The sequence below is a fragment of the Bos taurus genome, unplaced genomic scaffold (assembly GCF_002263795.3).
Source record: "Bos taurus isolate L1 Dominette 01449 registration number 42190680 breed Hereford unplaced genomic scaffold, ARS-UCD2.0 ScbfJmS_2447, whole genome shotgun sequence".
Lineage (NCBI taxonomy): Eukaryota > Metazoa > Chordata > Mammalia > Artiodactyla > Bovidae > Bos > Bos taurus.
The window spans coordinates 215,470-231,645 of NW_020192287.1; positions in this window are offsets into that span (position 1 = coordinate 215,470).

Consider the following 16,176-nt stretch of genomic DNA (forward strand, 5'->3'; position numbering starts at 1 on the left):
GGGGAGCGGCACTGGGGACCCCGCGAGGGCCGCAGCGGTCCCCTCCCGTGGTTGGCTTCAGACGCGGGTCGGTGGACCCTCCCCACCACTGCCGCATCTCCCGCCGGTCCCCGGGCTGCTGCAGCAGCTTCCCCCAAACACAGTGACGGGGGAACAAATCAGCCTCCACGCCGGAAAGCACTTTAAGGAAGTTTCCTTCAGCCCCGCGAGTCGGGAAGCGCCGCCGCGGCTCCCCGCCGGGGACAGCGGCTCCCGGGGCGGCGGAAAGGGGCCAAGTGAACGCGGAGCACGCGGGAGGCAGAGGCGGACGCTAAAATCGGGCAAACGCTCCCTGTCCCCGCGGGGGCGATGGAGGGAGAAACTGGGACTCCGCCGCCTCGGTCTCCCTCGCATCTTCCCAAATGAAGCGGGACTCGGGTCTTCGGGGCCGCCGGCGGCAAGTGCGAGCGTGCGCGCAGCCCTCCTCTTCTCCGGCCGCCAGGGGCTTCACGGAGCCCGGCCGGCCCGGGGAGGAGGCTTCCGCCGCCCGCCAGCCAGCAGCCTTTGGCCCCCGCTCCGCCTCCCGCGGCCCAGCCTTTCTCGAGAGCTCTTCTCGGGACCCAGGAACCCGGCGAGTCCCCGAGGCCGGGCCCCGAGCCCGACCGCTCACGCAGCCCTCTCCTGCTCTCGCGTCTCCATCGCCGCGACGGCCGCTCGCGCCGCGCCGCCCCCTTCCCGGGCCCGGGTCGCTGCGTCCTCCGCCCGAGCGGTGGCCGCGCGACGCCCGGAGCCGGACCACGCCCGCCCGCGCGGACGGACGGTCCCGGGGCCGGGCAGCCGGAGCGGGGACGGCCGGCCACCCGCGCGCGGTCCCCGGCGGATCGCGCCGTCTTTCCTTGCCCGTTCCCTCTGCCGAGGGAGCCGGCTGGCCGGCCGCGTCGCCGCGGCGTCCCCCGAATGCTCAGAACTTACCCGGCGAACGCGCCGCCCGGAGCTTCCCCCGGAGGCGCCCCCGACATCCGCGAGCTGGGGAGGCGCGGGAGGCGGCGCGGCCTCAGCCCGGCGCGGCCCGGGAGCAAAGGCTCGGCGGAGAGCGCGGGCGGCGCCCCCAAGGGCAGGCGGATCCCCACTGGAGCCGCTCGCCGCCGGGCAGCGCTACCGGCAGGAAGGAGGGAGGGAACCGGGAGGGAGGCGGAGAGGAGGCGGGAGGGGGAGGAGGCAGGCGAGGTAGAGGGCGGGCCGGCGGACCCCCGCCCGCGCTTATCAATCACCCCGCAGATCAGGTGTCACTGCGCTACACCCGGATGGCATTGGACAGGCCCACAAACGAGCCTGGCTCGGCTTCTCTGACCTGTGCCGCGGAGCGCAGCTCCCGCCTCCCGGCGGCCCCTCTCGCCTGGAAATCTGCCCAGCCCCTGCAGCTTTCACCGGGGGGCTGCGGCGCGGACACGGTCAAGTGACATCAGGATGGCAACGGGGTCCGGACCGTAGGCGAGGGGACACTGAGACCTCAGGGTGGAAGTTATGGACAACTGAAAGCGGCCAGCTCTTCGAGCCGGCACCGTCCAGGACGGCTGCCCCCTTAACTAGTGAGCGCCCGGGGCTCGCCGTTCGCGAGCAGATGTGTAAGGACCCCTGACGAGGCAGTCAACACGGCATTTCCATATAACGTGGAGCCGGGCGACACCAGCGTGCGCCAGAGCCAGCCTTTCGCCACGGCCCAATCCCTGGTTCCGTTTGATTCTTTTCATTCTTCACGAGGTTGCCTGGATCGACTGGAGCGGACTCGGGGCCACCCGCCTTTCTGCTTTCTCCTTTCTTTCCTCTCTGATTAGTAGTCCAGGTGGTTGTGTTTTGATCACGGGAAGATGCTATAGGCGAGGGTCATGGTAGCCCCAGAGGGAAATGCGCAAAAGCCCAGAGCGTCGCGGTTCCTTCCACACCCGCTTTCCCTGGGTCTCCGGGAGAAAGTTGCAGTTGTATTCATTGAAGACGGGAGCAGGTAGTAGATGGCGTTGGCACCGAGACTTTCTCCCCTCAGTCCTGGAGCAGAGCAGCCGTAAGGAGAGTCATCACTGTCCCCTATCCTTTTCATTCCCTCTCTACAGGGTCTGTAAAACCCCAGTTCTTCAGAAATCCACTCACTTGGTGGCAGAGAAGGAGAGCTGAGGGGAGGAGACAGACGCAACAGAGCAAAAACTAGCTCTGGGCTAATGAATCTGCACTGCAATTTGTCTGTTTCAAGGTTATTTCCTGCACGTTTAAACCACTTTCTCCTGGCACAAACTTCCACTTCATTCTTGTCCTTACCCTGGGGAATATTTTGTGCTTCTTTCTTCTCTTCTAGGCTTTCTTTTCTTAATGGTTTTCTAAGCAGACCACTCTGGGCCTCTTTAATGGAAAATTACTGATAATCTTATGCACGTAGGCAGACTTTATTTTAGTAATAGTCCAGAGAATTTCTCATATGTCTCTGAGTTGTAAGGAGCATTACTGTCCTTTTATTGACTTCAGTCCTGAGAAAGCTCTTTTGAATATTCCCCTGCCATTCAGACAAAGCAGTTTCAGAATAATAGAGTTCTCACATATGCACATGGGCAGCTATTTACAGTTACATAGTCAGAAACATTGTTTTTCTTTAATATCCTTATTCGTGTAAAACCTGTTCACTATGACTATAAGCAGCAGCCTGAACTCATTATATTATTACTGAGAACATTTAATACTGTTTCTTCATCTGTCTTTACCTCATTTCGGACGTTGGGTCATCTTTTGTGTAGTCATTTAATGGGGGGCTATAAACAACTACAAGGCCACAGAGCTGAGGGCTATTCAAAGGCAGAATAATGACACATTCATGCTGAAAAAAAAAAAAGACAGTTTACTGAGAAGAGTGGTGTAATCCCTCGCTATAGGGGACACACAACAAAAGCCATGACATATACAGATGAGATGAGAACATGCTATTTTATTTTGGTCCAGTAGAAACTTGTAACGGAGAAGGCAATGGCACCCCACTCCAGCACTCTTGCCTGGAAAATTCCATGGACGGAGGAGCCTGGTAGGCCACAGTCCATGGGGTCGCTAAAAGTCAGACACGACTGAGCGACTTCACTTTCACTTTTCACTTTTATGCACTGGAGAAGGAAATGGCAACCCACTCCAGTGTTCTTGCCTGGAGAATCCCAGGGACGGGGGAGCCTGGTGGGCTGCCGTCTATGGGGTTGCACAGAGTCGGACACGACTGAAGCGACTTAGCAGCAGCAGCAGCAGAAACTTGTAAAATGGGCATGCATTCATTTTAATCAGCCTTGTAAGCAAGTCTAATATCTTTATCAGCCTTCAGAAAAGCACTTAGCAGCCTGCCTTTCTGCACAAGACCACACTGATAGTAAGATGAAAAAGAGCAGACTTTTTGTCAGCATAACATTTTCAAGTAGTTGAATAGCTATTTCAAAGGATACCCTGAATGCACACAAGCACACAAAATCAGGAGCAATACAGAACTTTCTGTGAGGGTTGTTGCATAGATAATTACAGAAGGGAGTTTTAAGTGTGTGGAAGATATAAATGTACCAATTTGTTGGAAAGCTGTTTCATACTGATTTTTCTAAAAGTTTCTGTGTTACAGGGAAAATTCCTGATGTAATTGAATATCAAAGACATGCATATTAATGTATGTGTGTGAATTAGTAAAAATGACATTCTTGATTCTTTGCTGTAGTGGCATTGTAAATGCATCTCTGTGTTTGTCTGCTGAACTCAGTTGATGAGTTTATGTCACCAAAGGGCTTAGAGATCCCTGATTGCAATGCTGGTGGGGCAATAGAGAAAATTTTGTTAAATTTTGCTTGGGCTTTTGAAATTTCAAGCTAAATTTAGGAGAAAGTCAGAAGCTTCACATAGGATGAAGTTTTGAAATGTGAAGACATTACCAAGACAATGCAAATGTTGCCCAGTTACTGAGAGTACACAGTTTGCCTGAGAATGCTGCTTTTCCACCTTTACACAACAATCCAGGGCTGGAAAGCTTTAAAAATTTTACAAAATAAGACCAAGTAGAGACCTCATGCAGAGTCAGTAGATCTAAGACCAGTGTGAGGTGTTTTCTGAAAATAGTGTCCCTTTAAACCAAAGGTTTCAAAGAAGTGTTCAGACGGAGACAGACAAATTCCTAAATAAAGAAATGAGACGCAGAGGACATGTCGTTAATACCGGTAATTATAGTTTTAAGGATATTGTATACGTTGGTTCTCTGATGCTATTGAAAGTCTGGATATTTTTAAAGTCAATGCAATTATTTTGATTATTTTGGCAGGCATGTTGGCTTGGTTGGAATAGTGCTGGGCCAGGACCCAGAGCAGTTTGTCTTTTAATCAAACTCATATCCAAACCCTTGGAGACCAATGACCTGGGTTCAAATTCCAGGGTAGATCCTGTCCCTAAGTTTCCCCATGTGCAAAACTGGGTACTACCACTTGTCCTATGGAGTCAGTAAGGATGAGTACCCATATGTGAGGTGAAATATTGAAATGAGAAATCCCTAAACTCCTTTCTTAAGAAAAGTAATTGATGCAAAGCAATGGTTTTAGTGAGAAAGCATCATTTTACCTGAAATTGGATAATAGAATCAGGATTTGAAAGATGTTTTACTCTTCTCATTGGAGCTGTATGATGTCAGGCATTCAAATGAAAACTTGAAAACATTTCATCTTTCCTAGATTTTTTTCCAAATACATAGATTTATGTGTATATCAGGATGTTGACTTCTTGGATCAGATCAGTGGTTTGCTGTGGAGGGCTGGTGTACTTAATGTGTTTTAGAAGCATCCCTGGCTTCTCCCAATTTCCAGTAGCACCAGTATGTTATATATTTATATACATGTACTATATGTTTGGCCTCCCTGGTGGCTCAGACAGTAAAGAATATGCCTGCAGTGCAGGAGACCTGGATTCAATCCGTGGGTCAGGAAGATCCCCCGGAGAAGGGAATGGAACCCATTCCACTATTCTTGCCTTAAGAACCCCATAAACAGAGGAGCCTGGCAGGCTACAGTCCATAGGGCTGCACAAAGTCAGACACAGCTGAGCAACTAAGTAGTATATGCATTCTATCTAATTATATATATACATATGTTTTATGTATGTATATGTGTATATGTATATATATGGTATGTGTGTATGATATGTTTATTTCACACTTAAACAAAATGGAGTAACATAATGTACATGATGATTTAGCAACAGAGCAAGACCAAGAGCCCAGGCTCCCTGATGCCCTGCTTCTTGGTCTGCCTCACCCTGAAGCCTGCCTGCCACTTCTATGACCCCAAGTACTATCACTGGAGGCAGACAACACATACTGGTGCTGCTCTTTGTGAAGAAAGGTATTTTCCATCATGACCCAGGGCACTGTCATGGGTTGAAACCAGAGTTTCTGAAGCAGTATTCCTCTTGTCATAGCCATGCACCCTGAAATACTCTCTTGTAGCTGATTTTAAAACCTGCTGGCCATGGTCTGCTAAATTGATTTCATAAAGGACTAATAGGTTGTATCTCACAGTTTAAAAAACACTGATACAGTGGATCGGGCCAAGGAGGAACAGTGAGCCAGAAAAAAGAAAAGGTAAGCAGGAAAGAAAAAGAGAGAGACTAGAAATAGAGGGAAAAGTGAAGTGCATATGGTGCAAAGTTACAGTAAAACTTAGAGCTCTCAACTGATTGTATTCAAATCGAATGTCACTTAGTGAGGCACCTGTTCGCTGAGGGTCCAGATCTCCATCCATCCATGGTGACTAAGTAGAGTGATTCATCACTTAGAACCATATTTAAACTTACTGGACTTGGAGGGAATATACATTGCAAAAGCCATAGATTTTACAGATCAGACTTAGGACAGCGTTAGTAAGTATTTCATTTATCCTGACACATTCTTCCCTATTAATCTCGCTGCAGCTGGAAGTTATGTTTTGGTCTGGAGTTACAACCTAATGCGCTCAGAAGGAAACCAAATTTATTGGTTTGACACTGCACATTATTGCAGCGGTAAATGCAGTCGAGCCTCTGTACTAAGTTCTGTTTATTTTATTTATGTATTTATGTTTGGCTAGTATAAATATATGGTAAAGTATGTGCTGTGGCAGAGAGTTTAATGCTGACTCTGCTGGAACATTCAAAAGTGTCTGCACACAAGTTGCCCAGTTCTAAAGAGTTACAGTCAGAAGACCAGCTACTAAGGATTTGCATTAAGTATTTCTGAAATTTTTAAAAAGCCATTATTTGTGAAGATGACAAGGCCGTTAATATTCAAAAACAGCAAGAATGACACACTCCAAATCTATCCTGAACTTGTGATTTGCACAAAATGAAACAGGGTTTAGAAATTATGGATTCAGAGGGAAGGTAAGATTTAGAAAGTAAATAAAATCATTTCCAAGTAATAGCTAGATGCAGCATTCAACCGTCATTGCAAATCAATGAGAGGAGAAAGGATTGTTTTTTACCTTGAATCTTGATGATTTATTACTCATATGTGATATCAGTTCCTTTTAAATTTTCCTTCTATTTTTCATCTTCCAGGAAGTTATCTAAGTGATATTACAATGCCACCTGGCACACACCCTGATTTACCTGATTATTGCAGCTGAGGTCACCTTTAAGTCAAACCGTAATGACTCCAGGACATATATCAAACAACTTCTGCACTTGTCTGGTCATACCATGGTTCTTAGGCTAATTAAAAAGAAAAAAAAAAAAAAACCTTCAAATTTTATGACACTTTTGATAACCTAGATATCTTTGATGTCCTCTCAGAAAAATAATCTGATGTGTATCTGGGGTTTGAGGAACCATATGGAGTGTTCTCAAAAAACATCAGTCTGTGGCAACTCCAGACACCATGACAAAATTGTAGGCATAATCATCACCAGATTTGTCGCCCACCCTAGACATTGCCACGGCAACTCAAAGTACTGTAGTAGGGTCAGTGTCACTTTGTTAATAATTTTGAAAGGAGGGAAAAGCAAGCTCGTTCTTTGCTACACATCATTGCTTCAGAATAATGAGTTCAGTATGCTGTACCCTTACCTGTTTACATACTGACCTAGTTGGTACAGGTCAGGAAACAGCACTATTTGAACTAGATAACTTCTTTGTCATCATTTAAACATATTGAATAGGTTTATCTTAATAGATTATTTTCAATAGAAATACTAATATTAAGGACATGTGTACAGTATTTCTAAATGATTGTGTTGGCTATTATTACCAGCAAGAAAGGACAATTGTCAAATTAATGAATCAATGCCCTTCTTACAATTTTTATAAAATATAACCACTCAATCTAAGATAACTCCTAACTCTCAAATGCAAATAAATAGTATAGAACAATCCCTGATTTACAGTTTCAGTTGCTTGGAATTCTAGCATATGATTTACTCAGGGGTCAGAACAGATTTGCTATGATTTATGTTGACAACATTGGGGTGTATTAGGCAGTAATGGAGTTGCTCGTTACCCCTGCTATGGCTCTTAGCCAAATTCAGTCTCAAACTGTAGTAATGATATTAATCACAGGCTTCCTGACTTCACCAAATTGTACTTCTCCACTGATTTTTTAAGTGTTTGTCCAAAACGAATCCTAGAATGCTAATAACCCATAATGGCCTATATGGAGTTAAGTTATCCAATTTCTTTGATCTGTTTTCATATTAATATGCAATAGCACCTTAAGTCATTTTTAAAACTACTAAGATATGTTAATATAACAAATAATTCTCTGTAAAGTGAAAGTTGCTTCAGTCCTGTCCAACTCTTTGTGACCCCATGGCTATACAGTCCATGGAATTCTCCAAGGCCAGAATACTGGAGTGGGTAGCCTTTCCCTTCTCCAAATTCTCTGTAGAAAGACCTCAAAATATAAGGGTGTAGGATGAGTGATCTATAGCTAAACTCTGCAGATTTCCCAAGCTGCTTTCACGCATGTTCAGTTGTTATCTTTCATTGAAATACCAAAGTAATTAGTCATCTTTAAGAATTTCTACTTGCCAAATGTCAGTGAGTATTTTGGGTAGCGATGTTGACTAAAAGTACTTGATAGCCTAAGAATTTCTATTTTGCACGTTTGCCTGCTTTCCCTCCTCCCTCCCTCCCTTCCTTCTTTCCTTCTTTCATTCCTTTCTTCTCTTCCCTTTTTTTCTGATTTGGGAATTCATCATCCACAATTAGGTATTTCAGCAGTCTGTATCCTGAGAAAATGATGATTTGAACTGACCCAACACCACATAGAGCTTTCTGACCACATAGGTCAGAAAGACACCATCATGGTTCTCTTTTTACTGGATTTTCCTTAGACTGGGAAGATGGTAGATCCAGAAGGGATTTAAAGTTAGAGGACTTTGGTGTGTGGTTTGGGTGTGCCTCCAGCCTCTACCTCCTGGTCCCTTGGAAAACACGCAGTTTCTGGGTCCCACCCCAGACTCATGGAATGAAACCTTCTGGAGGTGGAATGTGATATTGTGTTAAAATGTCCAGGAATGGCATTTTTATAGGATTCTCAAGGGATTCTGATGCAATTTGCAGGGCCAATTATAGTCCAGCATCTTCATTTTATAGACAGGGAAACTAATGATCCGATAAGCTGAGTAACCTTTTTCATAGTCAACCAGACAAGCAAGAACCAAACTCAGATCTCCCAACTGTCATGCAAATATTAAGTTGTATAATGTTTTGATACTTTAGTTTTAGAATTGTATTTTTCAATGACAATCAGTGTTAAGATTTAATGCTGCTCAGTACAGTCTGCTTATGAACCATGTTACAAAATGCCCATAAAAAGTGGCTTGTTGGTCAGCCACAAGAAGAAATAACATTTTGTTTCCAGACTCTTTGGACTAAAAGTTTATTGCTATTTATTAGTACTTTGGGTGAATAACTATATAGAGTGGAATAAAATGGTTGATAAATACTTATTGAATTGAAAAAAAAAAATGAGCCCCAACTTTGGTTTAGAGTTTGAAAAGATTTACCTTATTATGGGCACAGAGATGCTAAAATGTCAAATTTAATGGAATCTGAAGTAGCTTACTTTTCATGTTATCATATACTAGAATCATTTTGAGGATATGATAGGTAAACCAGACTCCATAGTAGTTTGTTTGTTTCATTTTGCTTTTTCCTTCATTTCAAATTTTTGAGTAAAGTTACATAAACCCTTTAGGTTAGGGACTGAGGATGCACTCTAGAAGCTCTCTTGACCTATAAGTGTCTACTTCAAGAAAATTTCTGCTAGAAACTTTGAAGATAAAATAGAACATCTAATTAACATTTAGAAAAGGAAGATATATATCCATTTCAAGTAACCTGACCTGGATTTCAGCAGCAGGATCTCTTCTTGACACATTTGTAACTCATTTTAATTGCTAATAGGTACTGTGTGTACACACCCAAGGCAGAACAGGACTTCACCTCTCAGCATTAAAAAGGTGAATTAACTTGAAATTAATACATTTTTGTGAAGAGACATTCCATTTATCCTAATCTAATACAGAATCAAATGCATGTGATTAACAAGCACCAATTATCTAAAAACTTGAAAGGACTAATAATATTTTTATGCCCTGTCTGAATCACTATAATTATTTTCAAGAAAAATCAGGTGATCTCATTGGTATGAAGTGGGGATAGTAGAAAATGTATGGCTTTGGAGTCATATAGACCTACGTTTGAACCACAACTCAACCATCTAACAAGAGTGTGAGTACTGGGCAAGCTGCTTAAATTCTCCAAGTCTCACTTTGCTTTCTTGTAAAGCCTATTATGCTGACTTTGTGAGGGCTGTTGTGAAAAACATGGAAAATAGATATAAAATGTTTCATGCTGTGCACATTTAATAGGTGAAGCAGGAACCATGTTCTCCTTCCACTGTCCTTAGGTTGGTCCACAGAGTAAGGAATACCATCCTCTTATCCTTCTTGGAAGTAACAGGAAGAGCGTTTCTGTCTCTCTCACTCAATCTTGAAAGAGAAGTGACCTTGTTACTGACCTTGAGTGAAGAATCTGACCAAGCTCACCTCTATGCATCTTGTGTTCGCTCTTTCAGGGTCACCTATCCTCAGAGTGTGCCAAGCACTGCCTGGGATTGGGCAGCCCTATCCACTTCAGAAGTCTTCTCTGTGAAGCCTAGCTGTGGCCATAGACCACAACTTATTCAATTCAAGCTTAATAGTATGAAGCTGGTATTTTGATCCCCATCCATATGGTATCTTCATTTATTCTCAGTTAGTCATGAACCCACAGTGGATTTAAAGGAGGGAAAAGCTATCACCCCCAAATCCCTAAGAGTAGAGAGTCAATAAATTATAGCTACTGTTTTCATGGGGTTTTGATGGCATCTTCATTTTTCATAGTAATTTGGTCTACTCAAAATATGAAATGTCTGTAACCTAGTGAACATTTTTTAATGGGACATTACTATATGTTCTAAATCTTTATTCATTAATTGGGAGGAAAAACTTGACCATTGGTTTCTTTTATCTGAGTAGCATGATTTAGCCTATACTTTGTCAAAACCGAAATCCTTTTTACAACTTCAAAGCAGAGGAAATGCTTTGATTGATGCTTCCTGAAGGTCAATTCTGCTTAGTCATACATTGTGTGTGTTCTTTTTAAACTCAGCAAATGTCTGAGATATCAAAAGATACTGAATTTAGAGGCATTATGAGGTAATAATTTTATTGTAGCAAGACCAATGCTCCTGTTGCAGCTTAGCCTGATTTGTAAAAATGTGTTTGAGTGTATGTGTGTGTGTGTGAATTTAATTGTCATTTATGCTTTGTGACATAAATACAGTCAGTGGCAGAACAGAAATGTATGTCTCCAAGGGAAAATATTAGCAGTAGTTTCCTTTCTTCTGGGTGGGCGAAAAAATTAAATTTATCACTTATTTTTTGAGAAATAAAAGAATGAAAGATTGAAAAAGGAGAGAAAATAAGAGAGAAAGGAGTAATATGGAATATAATAACAATACAACAGCAAACACCTTTGTTCCCATTACCCAAATTGATGATGTAGGAGAGACTTAAAGCAAATAGGAACAATATTATCAATATAAAATATGTGAAGATTCAGGTGAAGCCACTTTTGTATCTCATTCCCGGTTGTATTCTTTTTACCTCTCCCCAAAGGCAAAGACATCGGTGTGTGTGTGTATGTATAAATATAAATTTAAAAATATATGTACATGGACAATCTATAGGCCTGTTTTGTGAGAAAATACTGTATGTAGTATTTTTTATTTTTTAATGTAACGTTTCTTTTAGATCTTCCTATGTGGATGCATAGAAATCTAATTCATTCAGCTTGACTGCTATAGTCATCTATCAAATTATATTTATCAATTACAAGAGTGATAGTCATCTAAGTTGGTTTCAATTTTTTCACCAATGCAAACAAGCCACATCCTTGTGATAAACACCTTCTCTTGTCACCTTGCTTTCACTGTAATGAGTACGTGCTTGTTTTTCTCGTATATTACAGCGTCCTATTTATTTTTTCCATGGCATCTAACACTATTTATAAGATTGTATTTAGTTATCTTATTCATTATTTACTTTATAAAATAGCTATGTACCCCATTAGATCGAAAGGTGTGTATGCAGGCACGGTATTTGTCATTGCTATTGTTCACCAATGTGTATATGTTTTGTGACTGACATACAGTGTATACTTCATCAATATTTTGTTGAATAAGTGAATAAATGGAAACAACAAATGAATCACTTCTTTCTTAAGGTGAATTTGCTGCCAGGAATCTCCTCAGTCCTTCCCACAAATAGACTTCTGGCAAGCCTCCTCCTCGGGTCAGCTAAAAATATGCAGTCCTGTCTCATTCTGCATCACCAATGTGGCTAAGCTTTAAGCTCAGGGTTCTTATAGGTGCAGTGTAATCTACCAAGAAACCAGACCTCATATGGACATGTTATTCCCTTGAATTCTAGAGTCACTGGGAATAAAAGTGGCTGTCATTCTTTGTGAAGATAAAATTGTCCCCGGAAGTCTTAAAACAGACCTCAAACAAGCAAAAGCTACTGCCACAGATTTTGCTAGTAGCCTCTTGGTGTCTGCTCGCCATTGCTTGCTTAGTCTAAGAAGCTCTTTTTTTTTTTTTTTTGATTTCTGCACATTATCTCCCAGAATCAAGATGATCATTACTAAACTGCTACATGTGACCATCTGGCTGAGTGCTGGTCAGTGAGAGTGGAAAGTGTCATTTGGGGGTTCTGAAAAATCTCTTTAAGAGGCAAGGTGAATCCCCTTATTCTGCCCTACTTTGATTGTGTTCCTACAGTCATCTTGGATCATAAAGACAAAAGTTACCTGGTGGCTCAGTGGGAAAGAACCTGCCTGCCAATGCAGGAGATACAGGATACTCGGGTTTGATCCCTGAATCTGGATGATCCCCTGGAGGAGGTATGGCAACCCACTCCAGTATTCTTGCCTAGGAAATGCCATGGACAGAAGAGCCTGGAGGACTACGGTCTGTGAGGTCACAAAGTGTCAGGCACGACTGAGTGACTAAACAGCCACAACAACCCTCTGGGAGTGGTAGAACAGATTCCTAGAAGGTGTTAAGGTCCTAAGTACCATGTTGAACCATCATACCAGCCCTCAATTGTTTATTTGTGTGTATGTGTGTGTGTTTAATGTGAGCATTAAACATCTATACCCAGGTAATATCAATCCAAACAGATATATTTAGCCAAAGCAATACCATCCTAAGAATTTTGCCATTTAAGAAAAAATATCCATACACCTTGACACGGGAGTTGTGTAAAACCTGATTTTTTTTTTCCTACAAAACAGCAGGCTAAGCTTAAGAATATATAAGAACTTTGTCTACTAGAGAATTCTGTGACCATATCTAAATATGACCACTCTGGATTGTTTAACTAATATTAGTAAGAAACAAAGCCTGTCTTTACAGTTTGGCAAAAGCTCATTAATTTGATTTGAGGGGTGGGGATGATTTGAGTGCAATCTAGGCTGCACTTTATCTTTGTAGTAACTAACACACACAAAATTTCCCCAACAAATATGCAGGGTAATTGTTGACTTACCTAGAAATCAACTGCTTTCTTTTTTTTTTTTTTTCCAGGGTTGATTTCCTTTAGGATTTTTTTTTTTTTTGGTGTGTACATTTTATTATTATTATTTTTCACTTTACAATATTGTATTGGTTTTGCCATACATCAACATGCATCCACCACAGGGTTCAAGATGGGGAAACCAACTGCTTTCTAATTGAAAGTTGGCAGCTTCATGTTTGCATAGAAACAGTTAATGTGCTAATTTTAAATGATTTTTAAAAATCTATTTTTTTAAATTTTATTTTATTTAACTTTACAATATTGTATTGTTTATTTACTAAAATAATTTGGCAAGACCTTATTATTGTTACTCATGTTGTATCGAGGTGGGCCAAAACTGAAACTCAATATTTCTGCTTCCTTGATGACTAGCAGCAGGGAAAAAACTGCTTTTTTAAAGTTGCAGAAAATTTCCTTCCTAGGGCTGGAAGAGTGAAAGTGGGAATGTGCTTTGGGAGTAGGTAGTCTTTCTCTTTGTTCTGGAAGGGATTAATCCTGAGCTTTATCGACATGCAGAAGTAAGCTAAGTACTTATTCTTTGTTCTCTGATTTTGGAAGTAATATAAGTGTAAATAATTCTGAGAGGAATGCTAACATTCTAATAATGCAAAAGTTTACTTTTGGTGGGATGAGGATGGAGGGATGGGAACCCAGTCCCTCCTGGATATCTAGGGATGTTCCCTTTCATCTGGCATGCTCTGGGCAAAAGCTGAAGAACCTTGAAACTGGAAAGAGAGAGATGACGGGAGAAGAAACACAGGCAGCTGGTCTGCTACAGACCTTCCATATTTGATGTCTGATACTGAACTCAATTATCCTTTCCTGCACTGTAATCACGTTTCCAGCACAATGTGTTAACCACCACAGCCTCTTGTGTTGTATTTCCTTGGGGTGGGGAGGAAGGGGCTCTGTTTCTATATTCAGAAAGAGGTTTTTGAGAACTGGAGTGGCATGGCTTAGTGGTAAGTAGAGATGGACCAAAATTAGAGTGAATTAGAGAATTCACAGGCATCAGTTTAGAGCCAAGTGTCACAAGGAAAAAGCAGGTGTCTACTGAGAAAAACAAAATGCACAACGTGAGAAGTGTGAGTTAAGTTTTATTTGAGGGAAAATGACTGTCACCCAGGAGACACCATTTCAGGTAGGTCTTAGAAACTGCTTCAAAGAGGCAGGGAGTAAGGTCAGTGTTACATATGGTTTTAGTGAAGATGGGGAGTATGTGTAGTCAAGCACACATTTTGGCAGAGGCTTGCTGCTAGTCATGAGGAACAGACATCACCATCAATGATCTTAGTGTTTTTCTAGATATGGGGAGATGCAAGAATTGGACTCATAAAATTGTCTCCTGAAAACATCCAACTGTATATCCAACGGTCTAAAGACCTGGTCTGCCAGTTTTTCCCAGCGCAGAGGGCCTCATTCCTTATCTCCACCTTGAACTCTTTTCAGTGGGTGTTGAAGCCTGTAGTTGCAGTGGCTTGTCAATAAGTCCTTGTAGAGGCAGATGGCAAGTGCCAATTTTTAGTTGGCTCAGGAGAGATAGATTTATACTCCCCAGGAATGATTTGAAATACACAGGAGGACTCTGTGTTACCCAGGATGAGTTCTCAAGTTATTTTTTATTTAGACATTCAAGAAAGATGATGCTTAGAAGGCTAGAAAAGTGGGAGCACTAGGGTTTCATAATAATATAAATACTGTTTCTCTTGAATATTTACTGCTACTGCTAAGTCACTTCAATTGTGTCCGACTCTGTGCAACCCCAGAGACAGCAGCCCACCAGGCTCCCCCGTCCCTGGGATTCTCCAGGCAAGAATACTGGAGTAGGTTGCCATTTCCTTCTCCAATGCATAAAAGTGAAAAGTGAAAGTGAAGTCGCTCATTCGTGTCTGACTCCTAGCGATCCCATGAACTGCAGCCTACCAGGCTCCTCCATCCGTGGGATTTTCCAGGCAAAAGTACTGGAGTGGGGTGCCATTGCCAATATCTACTCTAGCACCTGTGTAAAACAGTTGATACACATGATCTCATGTATTGCTCATAACACCTGAAAGGCAGCATTATTTTCATTACCAGGGAGGCAAATGCTTAGAAATATTATAATTGGAAATTTGTCTTATTCTATGTTATTGTAATGAAAGTATTTTTCTTTACCTTTTTAAAATTAATTCTTACTAATCTTCTTTGCAGTTAATATGAACTGGTGACATTTGGTAGTCAGATGACAATAAAACTTTAATGAATTATCTATCAAGAGTGTTCATTTCCAGGAAGAACGTGGAAACATGTATGTGAATCCAGAGTATTAAGAGTAAGAGTTATGCTGAGAATATCTAGTGGAAGAGTTTTGCAGTTCATATCTAGTGGAAAAGTTTTGCAGTTAATATCAATGTTTATTTTTTATAATCACATATTTTGTTTTGAATCATGATACAAAGTAATACTGAGAACATTGAGTTTTACATTCTAGTATTTTTTATTAATTTATTTTAATTGGAGGCTAATTACTTTACAATATTGTAGTGATTTTACCATACATTGACGTGAATCAACCATGGGTGTACATGTGTTCCCCATCCTGAACCCCCCTCCCACCAGTATTAAATGACCACAAGTTACTGGTATTTACTCATGAGCATCATGATTCACATTTGATTGCCATGTCCTAGAGTGAGTAAAGTGCTGCTATTATGTACAGTACACTGTAGACAGGCTTACTAATGAAAAACTGCAGCAAAAATGACGGGCTACATTAGTAATGGATAATAAAGTCAGAACAGCTCTTAATGGTGAGCAATGTTACAGTTACTGAGTCTGCTGCTTTTCTTTTCTTTCTTTTTCTTTTTTTTTACTGTTTTACTCTGGAGAAGTGAAGTTGCTCAGTCATGTCTGACTCTTTGTGACCCCATGGACTGTAGCCTTCCAGGGTCCTCCATCCATGGGATTTTCCAAGAATACTGGAGTGGGTTGCTTTTTTCCTTTGGAGGGCTTCACACTTATGTCTTCTTTTCTTCTTTCTTAACCAACTAGATGGTTAAATGCAGAAATGCAC